Source organism: Camellia sinensis, chromosome 9, assembly GCF_055761805.1.
Source record: "Camellia sinensis isolate YWXY chromosome 9, ASM5576180v1, whole genome shotgun sequence".
NCBI classification, from domain to species: domain Eukaryota; kingdom Viridiplantae; phylum Streptophyta; class Magnoliopsida; order Ericales; family Theaceae; genus Camellia; species Camellia sinensis.
In genome coordinates this window covers 170,156,054-170,173,358 of record NC_138969.1, presented here as the reverse complement: position 1 = coordinate 170,173,358, position 17,305 = coordinate 170,156,054, and the positions used below count along the sequence as shown (strand labels likewise).

Below are 17,305 nucleotides of genomic sequence, written 5' to 3'. Positions count from 1 at the left end.
ATAGGTTATCACTAGGGAAGGTTCAAGGCCGAAAACTACCTATCCTGATGCAAGATATTTTCGACTTATACTCTTTCGATAAATCTGCATATTGTTGCATTTCCGTTGTCATCAAATTCCATTCATGTGGGGGATTGTTGGAAATGGTTATAAAATTCTGGATAAAACCAGAATTTTTTCCTAAGTTCGGTCTATTTTTTAGGTGGGCCCCGAGTGTCGATTTACTCGGGTCAAAGTGGTAACGCGTTCTATGCCGCGTTGTGATTCACGTGGTATATTTGGTTGCTCAAAACCATTACCGAGTGAATGGGAAATTGAAGCCAAAGTGTGCTCCATAGAAATGGAGTTTTGGTGGAAATTTCTTAAGGTTGTAAATTGGCTTGTCCCACATTGATTTGGTGGGAGGTTTTGAAAGGGTTTATAAGGCTTAGGGTGTGATACTTGGGGTGTGCCCCAAGGGGTACCCAAGTGTTTTAGAGGGAGAGGTTATGGGCAAAATGGGCTAGACCCATTGGACCCAAAAATCACCACACGCGCGCGCGCCGCCGCCGCCGTCCGTCCGGTCGGTCGGGCGGGCTGGGCCTGGGCTTGGGCGCGGGTGCGTGGTGTGTGGTTGGGTTGGGCTTCTAATCTTTTTGGGCCAAAAACTTTTGAATTTAATTTTATTTTTTTATTAAAATAAAATCCAGAATTCAAATTAAATTGGTTTGGATTTTTTGTACATCCAAACAGGGCCCTTCCCGTTTTCAAACAGAAATAAACTGTTTTGGAATTAGTGTACATCCAAACAGAGCCCTTCCCGTTTTCAAACAGAAATAAACTGTTTTGGAATTAATGCACACCCAAACAGGGCCCTTCCCGTTTTACTATCTGTTTGAATTAATTCAAATCTGTTTGAATTCAAAACCCAACAGGTATGATACCTGTTCAATTCAAAACCAAGAGCCACCTTCACATCTATAAATAGGACCACCCTCATTTGGATTTTGTAACTCTAATTTTCGTCCTTCATAATTCTGCAAACTTCCTCTTCATTTTGCTGCATTATTTTCTTGTCAGAGAGAGTATAAACACTTAGTGTGTTCGTAAGGCAAACAATTTGTAGTGCTGCTATTGTTTGTAGTAGATCATTTTATCCTGGGAGATAGACGTCCACATTCTGAAAGCACCGTGGAGAGGACGAATCTGTCTTAAGGACACAGTGTCAAACACTGGACTTGATCAGAAAAATAATTCGAAGAAATTAATCAAGTAAGTTGTTTAATTTATTATTCTGTTTTATTTGTTTATTTAAATCAGATTTTAATTTTGTTTTGGTAACAAAATAAAATCTGTTTTTATTTATTTATTTTTATTTCGAGTTTGATTTTTGTAATCAAACAAATTCTCTCCTTTTCTTTATTTCTTTAAATTCTAATTGTTGTTGTGTACACGATAGAATTAAATCTTTTAAATACAGTGAAGATTTTGTAACATCTTTTTGTCAACATAATATTGGTGTAATAGGTTTAACCACTCATGTATATATCTAATGTAGTACTGACAATTAGACTAATACATCGAATAATAATATAAGATAATAAAAATAGATGATCACTATAGCATGACTCTACAACTAGTGTTTTCACCCCATGGCATGGCATCTACCTTCCTTTATGTGTTCTTTACTATAGAATATGATTAAAAAAGAAAAAAAAACAAAAAAATGAGATTTGGTTTCTCGCTGTTTACAGAGAAGTCTAATCTAGTACATTTGAGCCCTTGGTGTCTACAGCATGTTCCATTCTAGTAATTTGAGTTATTCATAATAATAATAATAATAAATCTTGATCTAATAATCATGGATATATAATTTCAATAGATTTATCTTTCAAAAAAACAATTAAAAAAAAAATAGACAGGAAGTGTGCTTTTGTAATAAATTGTTCATTTCAAAGACAAATCTAATAAACTTACGTAGTCACGATCATTAAAGTGGGACTACAAACTCACTTTGTGAGACAATTTGAGGATAAATTTGATTTTCCCTTTTTTTTATTTTATTTTTTATTTTTATAGATAATCTATAAGTAGCATCCAATAAAATAAACAATATCGAAGTAGAACTCATAATGAATTTCATTAAGACATCCGGAACAGTTTGAAATTTTTTAACCTAAGGCTAAACAATAAAATGGCTTATGAACAAGCATGGTAGGGTCCTCTGCGATTAAAAGTGAGTAAATCTAGTTCGTACATATAATTAAATTAAAGATTACAAAAATATATTAAAATTTTGGAGAAAACTAATAGAGAATTAGCAATGGACTTGCAAAGGGTTGTATTAGTAAAAAAAGTTTATCCACAATAGAGTTGTTAATTAGTGCAATAACTAAAGTTGTTAGATGCTAAAGTGCAGGTCAATTGTGGTCTTTTTCATATATTTACATTTGAAAATTGATTTGCAAAACAAAATGCTTATATGTTACTCATAAAAGGATGGGAATAATAGTTAATGATATTTTTTACACATCACTGTTGTTATTAATAATATTTTTAAAATTACGAGAATAACTGTGAGTGTTTTGATTTGAAATAAAAAGTTCACAAAATTATAAAATTATGTATAAATATTTTATTTGTATATTATTACTCACTCATGTATCTTTATTTTTTATTTGTAAAAAGGATTAGGACCACAACACTTTGGCCTTATTTGGTTTGTATTTAGAGATTTTTTAGAAAAGATTTCAAAATTTTGTTTGGCTAAAATTTTTGAAAAAAGAATTTCAAAATCACTTTTCTCAATGTTGCACATCAATCAATCATTTTTTTTTTTTCTCTCCACTCTCTTTCTCTCATATCCTACGGATCAATCTTTCACTTTTTCTCTCTTTTTTTTGGGTAATAAGATTGATATTACAGAAAGCCTAAACTGAGTCCAAAACAAGTTTAGGATACAGGTTCCCTAAAGCACACTTACACAATGATGCTTCGTTTTTTTTTTTTTTTTTTCACACCCATCTGTTTAACTTCAAAAAAAAAAAAAAGATTAAATCATTCAAAACTCGAAAAACTATTCTCAAAACATACAACCAAACAAATTTTTAAATTTTGTAAACTTTTTCTAGAAAATTATTTTTCAAAATTATTTCACAAATATAAAACAAAAACATGGCCTTTATTTTTATTTTTTTGGTAAATTACACTCACCTCCCCTGAGATTTGAAAAAAATACGAATAACCCTATACTTTTGACATAATTATACTAACCTCTCCATTAGTAAAACTAAAGTGACTTAAAACAATTCAAATGGTGGGTAGAGACTGATATAAATAAAGATAAATATACATTTTAATATAAGATATTTGATAATATTCGGACTTATACTGATGATTTGAACCGTCTATTTCATACTTCTTGCAATAAAAGTTATCTATATTTTTTCATCAATAAAGTTTTCTTTTTATTGATATATATATATATATATATATATAAAAGACATCTATGTAAAAAAATAAAAATAATAATTTTATCGGACATTTATAAATACAAGAATAAATCATATTTTATTTTACAAAATAAATGATAAATATGATTGTTAACTTAAATTATCTATTTTGTAAAACAAAATATAATTTATTCCTGTATTTATAGTTGTCCGATAAAACTATTTTTTACATAAATAATTTTTATTACAAAATTTAAGAAATAAATGATTCGAATCAACTATGTGGGTTGGATTAAAGTCCATAAAACAATTTAAAGTGATTTGAAGAGGAATATGAAGGAAAACTTGCCCTGAAATTCACAGTTGCTTTCAACTATAAACACAAAAATATCAACAAGACATTCATTGCATACCTAATTCAACAGCGTCAACACGTATATATAAATCTTGGCCCCCAGTTGAAAACTCTCTTGTGTCCATCAAGTCCCCATGCCACGTCACACATCCACTCTCAATCCCCTCTAGTGAGATCTCCGCACTGCTATACCCTTGGCATGAACAGTTCTTCATGCACTCTGTTTCACATTCTTTTAATCTAATAGTTTTATTGACAAGTGCTGCCGAAGTGTCTGGTAACTATGACTGTAAATGAACCGAGCTGTTTCTGAACAAACTTGACTTGGCTCGTTAAGGGCTTGACTCTTTTAGTAAACGAGCCGAGCTCGAGCTCGATTATTAGGCTCGTTTAGTAAACGAGCCGAGCTTGAGCTCGAGCTCGCATCAGCTCGGCACGTCAAGCTTGGCTCGTTTATCTTTATTTAAATTATATAAGAAATATATTATTTATATATTAAATAATATATAAATATATATAAATAATATTAACAAAAAATATCGACCTGAGCTGAGCCGAACTCGAGCTTCATTAATGTCAATGAGCCGAGCTGAGCCGAGCTCGAGCCTAGTTTCTTATCGAGTCGAGCTCGAGCTCAATAAACAAGCTCGATAAGTAAACGAGCTGAGCTCGAGTTCAGCAAAACTCAGCTCGACTCAGTTCGTTTGCAGTCCTACTGGTAACTTAGCACGTGTCACTTTGATGAAACCATCTTGATTTTGACATGTGTCTCCTCTACGTTTTCTTTTGCACCCACTTGACCCATCTCTTAAGTACCAGTCACGTGCCAACTTGGGATCAAACACTGGCAGACACGTGCACTCGAAATCACTAACATTTACGGATGAGTCACAGTTGCATTTGCAACACAATGACGGTAGTAGTCGCATTGATCCTTAGGGACCGATTAGAACCCAATCCATTGTTGGTGGTGCCCATGCCACGTCAGCCTATTTACTTTTCCTAATTTATTCACGACCATTCTTGAGAAAATTGACGTGTTATGGATAACATACGACACGAAAACCTCATTTTGAGTGTTGACGTAACTGACATTGAAGATGAATTTGGCTGTCATCTCTGGTATTCAGGAACGGACGTAGGATTCTAATATTGGGGGTGAGTGTATATGCAATCAAAAAATTTGTAATGAGCATATGATATACAATATCAATTTCTATCCAAATATCACAAAAATATATAATTAGATGTTTCCATTCATCATATTTAATTACAAAATATTATCAAAATACAATTGGATATGTTCTAATAAATCCATATTAATTTTCAAAAAAGCAACTATTTGCTTTACATATTTACTTAGGCATCTAAAGTTGTGCTCGATATTCTTTCATAATATGAAAAACATCTATGATGGAATCTACATCAAAATATCGAGCAATGTCTTTGTCAACATATGTTAACAAGTAGCTTGAAAGAAAATCATCCTTCATCCTGTTACGCAATCCAGTCTTTACAATTTTCATGGCTAAAAATGCACATTCTGTTGTCGACGTAGAAACTGAAGAAAATGCACCATTGACCACGAATATTTTGTACGTTCTGCGAGTTCTTTTCCAGATTTCATATCATTTACACACACACACACACACAGAGAGACTAAAGTGAAGAAGCGGGCTTAAAGTGGAGAAGAGGGCTTAAACAATTAGGTTAATAAGAATTTGGGGACATTTTCAAGCATGGGGTAGGTTACACGTGAGTAGTATTTTATTTTTTTTATTTAGTTATAAGCAGAAAATTAAAAATTTTGGGCCCTAATCAGACAAAAAAGACTTTAACATATTAACAAATAAATCCTCAATTATTTTAACATCACTAAATTTAAAATAAAAAGTAATTATACTTAAAAAAAATTATTATTATTATTTTTAGTATTTATCAAAAAATAATTAAAATTTTAAATTTTAAAGTAGAAAATTTAGGGAGTGGTGGTTCTTAAATTTTTTGCAAAAACTTTGCGGTGGTGAACCTATATAATTTAAAAATACCTGTAATTTTAATACTCTATTTAGGGGGGGTTTTCAAATTTTTTTTTTTTTGGGGGGGGGGCGGTCGCCCCTGCCAGCCCCCCCTCTCGGTCTATCCCTGTTGGTATTCCACTTCATCTAACCCCATCCCACAACCCGGTTTTCAATAATCGACCAAACCCTTATACAAAAAAAAAAACTCTGGATACCCAATAAGATCCATTTTGGACGAGTACTCTACGATTGCCGGATCATCACGCGATTTCCAAGATGTCGGAAACCGGTTTAGACCGGTTCTCCTATCTACCTCAAGTTTCATTAAAGAAAGCAGGGTGTCTGTAGGATAATCAAAACTCTGCCACACAATGGCCCCTTTGCCATCACCTTGAAACACCACCAAATTCCCTGAATCCAACAATTGAGTTGAAAAGACATTCCCTGAGGCTGCCACGTTGGTCAACCAGACTGGGATTTTCTTGTCCGGACCGTGAATGACAAGGTTTTTGGTGTTCTTAAAGGAGATTACTCCGGATGTGTCATTGATTGGCTTGTCTCTATTTGCAACCTACACCACAGTTTGTTCTGAAACATTGTTGTACCATATTCCGAGGTACTAGTTGGTGGACTTGCCAGGGCTGAAGAACTTGAGTGCGAAAGTCTCATTGCGGGAGACTAACAATTGACCATCCTTGAGAGATTGGAAAAGGAGAAGAAGAATAAAAGAACTCATGAAGAGGTTGGTTTCATGAGACATGGTGGTCTGGTCAATTATTAGTTTTCCTAAGGTTTTTGTTTGTTAGTATTCCACAACTCTATCTTATTCTTATAGTTTCATTTCAATCTCACCAATTTTCCTTTTGTTTTCACTACTAATACGTCATACGGAAATTTTACACTACACACCTTTCAAGGAAAATTTGGCCAAAAGTCATTAGTAGAAAGTGTGTATTGTTTGTATAAGATATATATAATGCAGTGGGTAAAAGGATTCGAACCACACCTTTTGTGATAGAATCTGAAATGAAGAACCTTGTGGATAAATCACGTGTTTCTTTAATCTCGAACTAAGAACACCTAGCAATGGGGTGATACCACAGTATGAGTATGACCCACTTTAATCACAGTGCAAAGGCTGGATCGTTCTCTAATATGGGAGAGAGTTAGAAAGAGAGAGTATGGGAAAAATGTTATAGGTAAAAATCACATAAAGTATCTGATATTCTATATATTCAAATATATAATTAGATATATAACCATATATATCCATCTATCTATATCTCCTAATGATAGGATAGATGTAGATAGATAGAGGGTTATCCTAACAAATAGGATAATCAGGAAATCAAATTCAAATTACATGGGTAATTTGAATGGGCCATGGGTCATGCCACATGGCGCCCAAATTCGGGTCCAATACTCGGCCCAATCTCCAACATTTCCCACTCGCACATGAGTTGGCATGACATTGCCACATCTCTATCTCAATCTCCCCAAATATTTAACAATCTCATACTAGCCAATGAACCCTGGGACCGCTAAGAAACACCTGCATGTGGGAGCTCTTTACTAGAACTCAAAAATAAGCCAGCATAGAGACATCAACCCGAAAATAAAAATAGTGTCTCATATATCCTAGACCCATCTAATTACACTGGTCCAAAAAAACATCTCTAATCCCTCAAAAAAGAATTTTTGACCCTCTCAATTCTTACAATATATTCACACTCAATCCGCCTCTCATACAGAACGATATGAGTTGCCGGCAGTGAATATACAACAGTGGTGTAATACTAGATGATCTTCCCTTTGCCCTCATGCTATTTAGTTTAGGATTAACCGTTTTCCCAGTGATGTCCCTTAAGACCGAATCATACATAACCGTAGGCAACATACCAAAGTAGCAGAACATCAATCCCTTACCTTATAACGTAGTCAAAAGTCTCAAAAGGGTACATAAATAAAAGTCATATCAATAATGACACGTAAGACTCACACAGTGAGGAAACAGGGATCCATTCTCCCACCTTATGACTTGGTCACCAAGCACATGAAGTATAAATACATGCTACGGTAGAGTAACTCTTCCAAAGAGTGACGTCATACTCGATACACCGTAGAGATCTTTGTTTAGTCGCTTTCTAGTGCCTAACTTGAATTCTCTATTTGCTCGTCTTTGAGGCGCCAAACAAGATCTCGCATCTGGCTAATCATAACAGGCACAACATGAAAAGTGGGTACTAACATCCATGTTTGGTCCTTAACACGACCTCATCTTGGTTGTAACCAAGGCGACATACGTAGTGGATAATTTAAGCCTTTTTTGGCTCCAAATAAAAATAAACCACTAGTCTTATCCTTGCTCGCTCCCAAGCGCTGAGGGCGATTGCTCGTGTGAGTGAGTCAATCTTGCCTGCTGACATCATCATCTACTAATCATTATGACACAAATCATAATAGTGTCAACATCATATCATCTCACAACAAATATGTGATTGATTTAAAAAAAAAAAAAAAAAAATGACCATAGTCGGCATAATTCTAGATCCCAAGCATAAGCCTTATCAGCACCTCCTGCGATAAGCATATACAACACAATCCACCATGTGCGCCTTACATGATGTGGTTCAAGATCACTACCTCTGGCGCAATTACCTCTCTAAAGATATTTTGGTGACCAATCTGCGTTCATTCAAGATGCGCCCAACTAGCGCATTGAATCTTACTGGGGGCAAATTTATATACTACTAGTAAAGCATTCTATCCATAGTCTAATGAGCAAGGTCAATGTCTAAACTACTCAGTTGACCATTTACCAAAGATAACACTCATCATGTCGAATACGCCCACATAGCGTACTTCAGGCTCCCACAAAAAAAAAAAAAAAAAAAAAAAAAGATCAAGGAATGTAGGTCATCTATTTCTCCCAAAGATAATCTAAGGATTCACTCAATAGCTAAGGTTCTGGTTTTTACCGATAGGTAAGCCAATAGGTTTGCAATTTTGCATCTAGAATCATTCTAGGATATTCCTTATGTAAGTCATCAAAGACAAATCGAGAATTCTCCCAAAACAATCCCTAAGGATCGTACATCCGAGCATATAAATTATATCACCCATGTCCATCATATCTAAAACAGAGGACTGCCCACCCTAGGCGGTGACAACCTTATAAATTTCTGGCTCATAATGACTAAGTAAGGAAAAACTTCTTTTAGACCATTCATCATGCCTCAGTGGTCTTCATCGATCATCGTTGGCCTATCGTGGCTCAACAAAATCTAAGAACCACTATTTAGATAATTGTTTTAGGCTATAAAAGATTTATTAGAACTAGCAACCTTTTTGCGCTCCTAACTTTTCACCATAAAAACAGAAGGTAAATTCCTACGAATCTACTTATCCAATTCTCCAACGAGAAGTTGGGTCACAACGTCCACAAAATAATGTTCCGTACTTATGTCACTCATAGCCTAAGTCAAAATAACCTCACTCCCCAGGAGGAAGTCTTCTCATGGTCTACACCTTCCTCAATGGTGTGACTTTTCGATATCTAGCGAGCCTTAAGCCTCAACAATGACTATCCAAATTGCGCATAACTTTAGAACAATTTCGCATCATAATGGAAAGTCAACCAGATTATAGAAATGGTTAATCCTCAAAGACTTTGTCTTAAACTGCGCAACATTGATCCACTTTCTAAAAACAAGGGACTAGAGCCTTTGGCATTATCCTAGGCTCTTTATCATCTTGCGGAGCATTCATGAATGTTTCCCTCTCAATCACCCAATGATGACGTGGAAAATTTTCACATTTGCTACCACGCAACAAAGAATGTACAATATTATTATCTAATGGAGTAATCCACTAGTAGGCACATTGCTCCCCTTGTCCCTAGGATATTAGAAATTTCTTTCCATTCTCAACTAGCCTACATAAAGCGCTATACTTAGAATTCTCTATCTTATAGAGTTCCAAAACTCTATTCACGTCACCTTTACTAAAATAACTTTTTGTGACTTAGTTACACTACCACAAAGCTGCTTACCTATATGCACATGACCCGGAGGGTTTACATGAAAACATACAATAATATGCCGCATGACCCTAAGTGTTTATAAGACAGCATACAATAATGCGTCATAGAACCCTAAGTCTTAACTTCGCAATTTTATGAGAAGTAAAATAAAGATAAGTTGTTTAACAGTTACAGATCACCCATAGATGGCTCTCCGCTAACCCATTACTCAAATAGAGTGTAAAATCTGATATGGAGGGCACTTAGTTAGGGATATAGGCAACAAACTAAAGTGCAATTCCCAATTGGGAAACATTTTTTGCCATCATCCACCTAACATTAACAATACTTAATTCTTTATCTCTACTACACTATTGTGTTGCTGAGTACTAGGAATAATCAATTCTCTAAGCATCCATTTCTCTTCACAGAGCTTTGTAAAAAAAAAAAAAAAAAAACTCAAATAGATACTCGCCACCTTGGTCAAAACTAAAAACACGAAAGCTGTTATCTGATTGATCTTGACCTCATATGTGCAATGTCAAAAATCATGTCAAAACTTTTGACTTATATGAGATCAAATAGTGTTCACTCAGGTGTGTATCGTAATCTATAAATGTGTCGAGATTGAGGCTTAGCTATCATACCCTTGCACATATCTAGTTACAAATATCATAGTGAACTAAATGCGCCGATACAAATGCGCTTCTGTGGCTTTTCTACTTACTTGTGCGCAACCATTGCGAACAAAGTTACACATTCACATGAGAGCAGGATGTCACAAGCGAGTGGGCCCAAGAGGGCCTACTCAAACCATCCATGTCATCTTCTCATTAATGTGATTAAGTATAATAAGCCACCGATTCATGACCAATGTCATAAACTAATTCCAATCACCCTAATATGTGAGTTCTCGAAGACAAGTTTTAAAGGTTTAGGCCCAACTAGGTAATGACTCACGACTAATTCATATTCACTAGATTATAAAAGGATATCATGGAGATATCAATTACGCCTAAGTCGCAAATTTAACTAGTAAGTGCTAATCCTCTGCACCTTCAAGTCAATTTTATTCTCCATATACTTTACTGCATCTAGTTGAAAGATGACGATACTCCTCTTGCCATCTCTGTTTCTTGCTGCATAGTTACTTGCAATTAATTATAATATCCATAAGGAGAGAATAAGCTATCAATCTATGACAGCTCTTGAAGTAACTTAAGCGCGAATTAGGCTAAAGAGTCTAATTCAACACAATGCTCTCACAAGCAATGCGTCAAATTCTTAGGGTCATAACAACCTTGTCAGCCTTGACCTTTTCATTACTATGCTACAACGTTTGCGCTTAGTGGTAAACGTTATTCAAAAAACGTTAGCCTAGCTAAGGAATCATACAAAAAAGCACCTCCTCATGTCTCACACTCAAGTGTGGAAACAGTAAGTGTCCAGACTTAGATAAGTTAGCAATGCTAATAGATTTTGCAGCCACTTGGCGCTAATCTTTTCACTTAGTGATAATAGATTTTGCTGCTACTAAGCGCTAATTTTTTAATTTCAAGTGATACTTTAATACACACAATTATAGTGCGTGAAATTTTGCTCCATCCACTTCCAATAGTTGGATAGAGAGCAAAACACTGTTCATATTGGTTACTCGTCTTACACTTAATGACTAATTCATTTAAGCTCGCATTTATTGGATGACGTAACTCTTGAGTGTTACTTCATCCAATGATGCAACATTATTACAAGTCAAATTACAAAGTCAATCCGCGCAGCTCAATAGTCAAGATCATATACAGATCTATTGAGGGCTTACTAATTTCACAACTCTAAAACTTGCCAATCAAAACTACGTAGCATGCCGCTCACCGTAGCGCACACATCAGTTTTTATTACGCCAAATAAGGCAACAAAACCACAGCGACTTTGAGTCTTGTTTTCTTACTTTGGCTCAATTAAGGTCTAACTCAAAGTCTCCAAGACTTTTTGCTCATCTAACAAATATGATTGCATTGTTCACATTTGAACATCTCTACTAAGTCTAGGTCTACCGAATTAACTTCCATAAGCTAAGTCAATTTAGAGAGAAATTCGCATTGGGATTAATTTTATTAGCAAAATATAATTTTGCCGCAAAAACTAAATTAAATAGTGACAATATTACACAAGTCACAAGATCGAAAATCCGTTATGCTCGTAATCATCTCTTACGCCACAGGTGACAATTATCCAAAATTTAATTTAATTTAGGCGCAAAATATTAGTTTTCGGGAGTAAATCTACAAAGATTTCTCTCAACTGAACAACCTCCCACTGGCTATGGCATGTCTAAAACATGATAAGATATTCTAATTCCATATAATAACTTCATAATGTAGATTCACAATCAACTCATGCTATGTTACACTTAATAATGGAATTTAAATAAAAAAACATTTAATTAATCATGCTACTCTAATCATAACATATTAGAAGCTCTAGGCAAAAAATAACAATATGTTGTATTTAATATTCAAATTATGCCATAATAGAAAGTATATCACTTCTGAAATTTTTCTAGAATTTTCTGGTACTGTAGACGTCCCCCGAACGCCCCGGGAGGGTTAACTCCCGTTCTGTTCATTTGGGGTCACTACAGCTCGGACTCTTAAATGTCACGGTTCCTAATCTGAACCAAAGAGTCCAAATCCGGCAAATCGTTTTGAGAAACTGATTTTTTTTGAAAAAGTAGTGCCAAACATGGACTGCTTTGCCAGATACAGAGTCGCCACCTAAATATTTTATTTTGGGAAATTTAGGAAACCCTGACTCGGTGCCAAAAGGCCACGTGTCCGTCATCACCAAAGTTGTCTCGGCTCGGGAACTTGGGTACGATTGGGGAAGGTCACTTCGTGAGCACCCCCGCTCGCCCGGTCATAGACTGGCCTCTACTAACCATGATATCGATTTTTGAAAACATTGTGAGTTCTTATTCCGGTTATTAGCCTAGGTTACTATGTGATGCTCACAGCATACAAGTATAGACTGGATCGCCCGAATTGGAACAAAACATTTTATGTTTGTTTTTTTGAAAGAGGTTTTGCTACTCGCAGGTAGGCTTTGAAACATTCGATGATTTATTCCAATTCAGATAACCCAACCTTCACCCACAGGCATTCAGGCAGTTTATATCATATAAGCACATAGCCTCATGGTAAGCATGCTATTCATGGCAGTCACTCACACTCGTGCAAGGATGCTAAAGCGTAAAGCTCACCGAGTACTCCAAGCTAAAAAAAGAAGTTCATTAGAAATCATGCATGATCCTAAATATACAGAAATGCCTAATGCAACACATGCAAAAATGCAACTATAGCAGGCTCGGCTATTCTAAGATGGTATATGAAATGCTACAACTATCATGTATTCAATTTGAAATTGAAAGTACAATGCAGTTAGTATGATGCGTCGAGCCCGGTGCATGCGATACAGATGAATGAATGCAAACATGCTATCATACTGTATGCTAATTTAAATATGCCCTAATCTAACCATCATAAGCGGATAAATAAAAGGGAGAAAGACGTGGGGTTGGAAGACATACAACACACACACGCACACTTATTACAGTTGTGCCCTCGCGCAGAGGGTCCGAATAAATAATACAGTCCAAATATTACAGTCCCGAATAAAAGAATATTACAGTCCAAAATGTTACAAAATCCTAATTAATTAATGAATTAACTAAGAAAGCAAATAAAACTGGCATGCAAGCCAGGGACTGCCTTGCTTCTGATGGATGATACATGTCCGGATTGTCTTGCGCGGAAATCCACCGGAATGCCCCAATTAGCCTCTGTTTACACCTGTTCTTGAAATGCGTGCCAAGTCCCAAAAAGTAGCTGATTCTGCATTTTGTTGCAACAGAGAGCAGGAAAGGGGCATAGCAATGTATTTGCACAGATATATGCATGTCTCGATCCTCGTGCCACCAATCACGCATACCGAGGCATGATGGCCGAAGAGTCGAAATGCACAACTCAATATAGAATGAATGCACATGAAATTACAGCTAAAACCTAACTCCATCATGGATAATCCGGAGTGTCGGTGACTGGGGGAATTGAGACACATTCCGTCACTCGGAGTACGAAATGTACCTCGTTTCCCGTGCCCGGGCTAACTCCTATTCCGGACACGATGCAATATGCATGATATGCATGAAATGCAACTAAGATGCAATCCTAACATACACAATGCTATGAAAATGAGATGTCTCGAAATGCGTGCGCACGGGCACGCAAACCGAGGTAATGGCAGAAACAATGCGAATGACATGAAAATGAGATGCCTCGAAATGCGTGCACGCGGGCACGCAAACCGAGGAAATGACATGTCTCGAAATGCGTGCACGCGGGCACGCAAACCGAGGCGATGATATGTGTCTCGAAGTGCGTGCACGCGGGCACGTAAACCGAGGGGATGATATGTGTCTCGAAATGCGTGCACCCGGACATGCAAACCGAGGGAATGATATGTGTCTCGAAATGCGTGCACACGGGCACGCAAACCGAGGCGATGATATGTGTCTCGAAATGCGTGCACACGGGCACGCAAACCGAGGCAATGACAGAATGCTATGAAATGACATGGAAACAATGATATGGGCTTATACCAACATGAGTGAGCCTCAGCCACACTCACATAGGATGCCGGCAGGTAAAAATGGAGTGCCTCGAAATGTGTGCACACGGGCACGCAAACCGAGGCCGTGACAAAACATGATGAAATGACATGGAAATGACAAATGGGCTTATACCAATATAAGTGAGCCTCAGCCACACTCACATAGGATGTCGTCGAGTAAAAATGAAGTCCTCGAAATGCGTGCACACGGGCACGCAAACCGAGGCGATGACAAAACATGATGAAATGACATGGAAATGATGGCAATCATTCTAATGGAATTTCAGCAGTAAAATATGGGGGGAAAACAGTCCCGAAATGAGGCGAAATGACATGAAATGCATGGAATTGTCCCGAAATGCAACATTAGGCACCCGAAATGGCCTATAGCTATGCCAAACATGCACAATATGGACATGCAATGTAAAGACAGAAGCTAGACAGACCCAAAAAATGCACTTTCACAGTTATAAACATAGCCAAACAGCAAGCATAGGTATGGAAAAAATAGCATGCAAGAATAGGGGCCAAAAGAGGGGTAATGAAGCAAGTGGTATAAGAAAAACCCAAACTGAAAAATTTCCTTCTACAACACTGAAGAGGGACCAAAAATATGAATATTTACAGTGTATGGCAGCCTCAAAATCAGTATAAAAACATGCTAAAAATGTGATGCAAAATGAGGCTCAAAAGGTGCTATAACATGAAGTATATAAAATAATCACCAAACAGAAAAAAAGTGTTAATGAAACATGAAGTATAGGCCAAAATAAGGCCACTTTCAGTTCGGATCAAGGTCCAAAAACAGAATCAAAGAGGGCTGCCAATTTATGCAAAAAATGGGGCCAAATAAGGGATATAACTACAAGTGACATATGGAGACACCAAACAATGTTGAGCCCTTCTCCAATGTTGAAGAGGGGCTCAAAATAAGCCCAATATCAGTTTACAACATGCTCGAAAACAAATTTCTCATGGGCCAAAAATAGCATGCAAAATTATGACATACAAGAGGATCAATGAAGCAAGTGCATTATGGAAGGCTCAAACAGGGTTGAGCCCTGAATGAAAAGTGAAGATGAGCTCAAAAGAGGGCCCTTTTCAGTTAGGGCCGGAGATTGAAACAAAAAGCATGGAGGACTTACAAATAAATCAAGAAAAAGGGTCAAAAGGGTAAAAGTATTACTTACCCTTGAAGACTCAAACTTTTGTTGCTTCTTGGATGAATTTGCAGCTTCTTTGACCTTTGAGAAACCTCCCTTGTTGCTGGAAATGAGGTGGTGGTGGTAGAGCTTGGTGGTGTAGAAGGAATGGTGCTTAAGGACTTAGGGTTTTTCAAAGAATTGAGAGCTATGGAGATGGAGTTGTGTGTGGAGACTTGAAGGACAATTTTTCTAACCCCAAAATACTACAAGGCTTGCTTGCTATATAGGCCAAAGAAGGGGTGTAAAGGTGGGGGAAAAGGAGAGTAATATTCCCCCACGAAATATCCCCCAGATAAAGATCTTGTCTGGGGGAAACAGCTCCACAGCTGTAAAGTGTACAGTGCAAGGAAGCAGGCCGGCCTGGTACTTTTGTTGCAGGTGGCCGGCCGGCCACACCCCCTAGCCGGCCGGCTAGGGGTCAAAAGGTTCAATCATATTTTCTGGCCGGCCAGCAACTGGTGAGGTACTCCTATGTGTGTACAACACAACCATGTAGTTAAAAGTCCGAGAAAGTGGGTCCAAGGGGTTCAACATTGGCTCGGAAAGAGAGGGTCAAAAGGGTCAAGCTGAATTACTAGCCAGCCATGAACTTTTAGGGGCCTCTCAGGTGTGTAGATCACAGATATGTGGTTGAAAGTTCAAGAATGTGGGTCCAAGGGGTTCAACATTAGCCCGGAAGAAAGGGGTCAAAAGGGTCAGGTAACCTTAATGGTCGGCCACCAACTTTTAGGGGCCTCCCATGTGTGTAGATCACAGATATGTGGTTGAAAGTTGGCAACATTAACTCCAAGGTGTTCAACATTAGCCCGGAAGTTGGAAAAACGGGTGCCGGGAGGCTCCGGAGGAGAGATAACTGGTTGCTGCAACAATTGCTGGCCTCCCACCCTTCAGTGACCTCTCCAGTGATAAAACAGAGGTACCTGCCAAAAATGAACGAAAACCGTTGCAAAACGAAAGCTCGGGGACCAAAACACGCAGTTCGGGGTCCCGAAAATGGGCTGTTAAGCACCGAAAGTGGTATTCGGCCACGAAGTGGGTTTCTCGGACCCCAGTGTCCCTCAAAAGGGAGCAAATAGGATGTATGCCAAAAATTAGAGCGATAGGAGATGATTAAGCGGTCCCGAACCGTGGTACACGGCCTGACGGCTCCGAAAACCGGGAACCGGACTCCGAAACGGGCAAAATGGCCTACGGCCAACAAATGTAGCCTACGGCCACTGAGAGATGGTCTACAGGACCTCTCCCTTCCCTCAGGAAAAGAAACAGAGGAAACCGAGCCTGGTTCGCAAACCGAGGCAAAGTACAAAAGAGGGTTCGGAAGTCCGGAGGCAGGGCTCACGGCCGCAACTCTGAAACTTCTGAACAAGCACATTATGCAACATCACCAAGCGCTCAATTGGTGACGTCTGAGTCTTAAGGTCGGTCAAAAATGGGGTGTCTACAGTTGCCCCTCTTTGACAGAACTCGGAAGTCACAAGTGACGGGAGTGAATGTCAAAGCCCAGAGACGACCCATTTTTGACAAGGCCGAAGACTTAGACAAACAGGCAAGATAGACAAAGATGTGCCCGCAAGCAGGGGCAAAATGCAAATGATATGCAAGCA

The 17,305-nt window shown here is 37.7% G+C and overlaps 2 pseudogenes; both read right to left on the bottom strand.

The window, feature by feature from the left end:
* Positions 1-4,903, bottom strand: part of LOC145799903 (G-type lectin S-receptor-like serine/threonine-protein kinase At1g11410) — a 36,306-nt pseudogene extending 31,403 nt beyond the window's left edge.
* A 250-nt stretch (positions 4,904-5,153) lies between these two features.
* LOC114266109 (S-locus-specific glycoprotein S13-like) lies at positions 5,154-16,503 on the bottom strand (annotated as a pseudogene).
* Between the last annotated feature and the right edge of the window lie 802 nt (positions 16,504-17,305).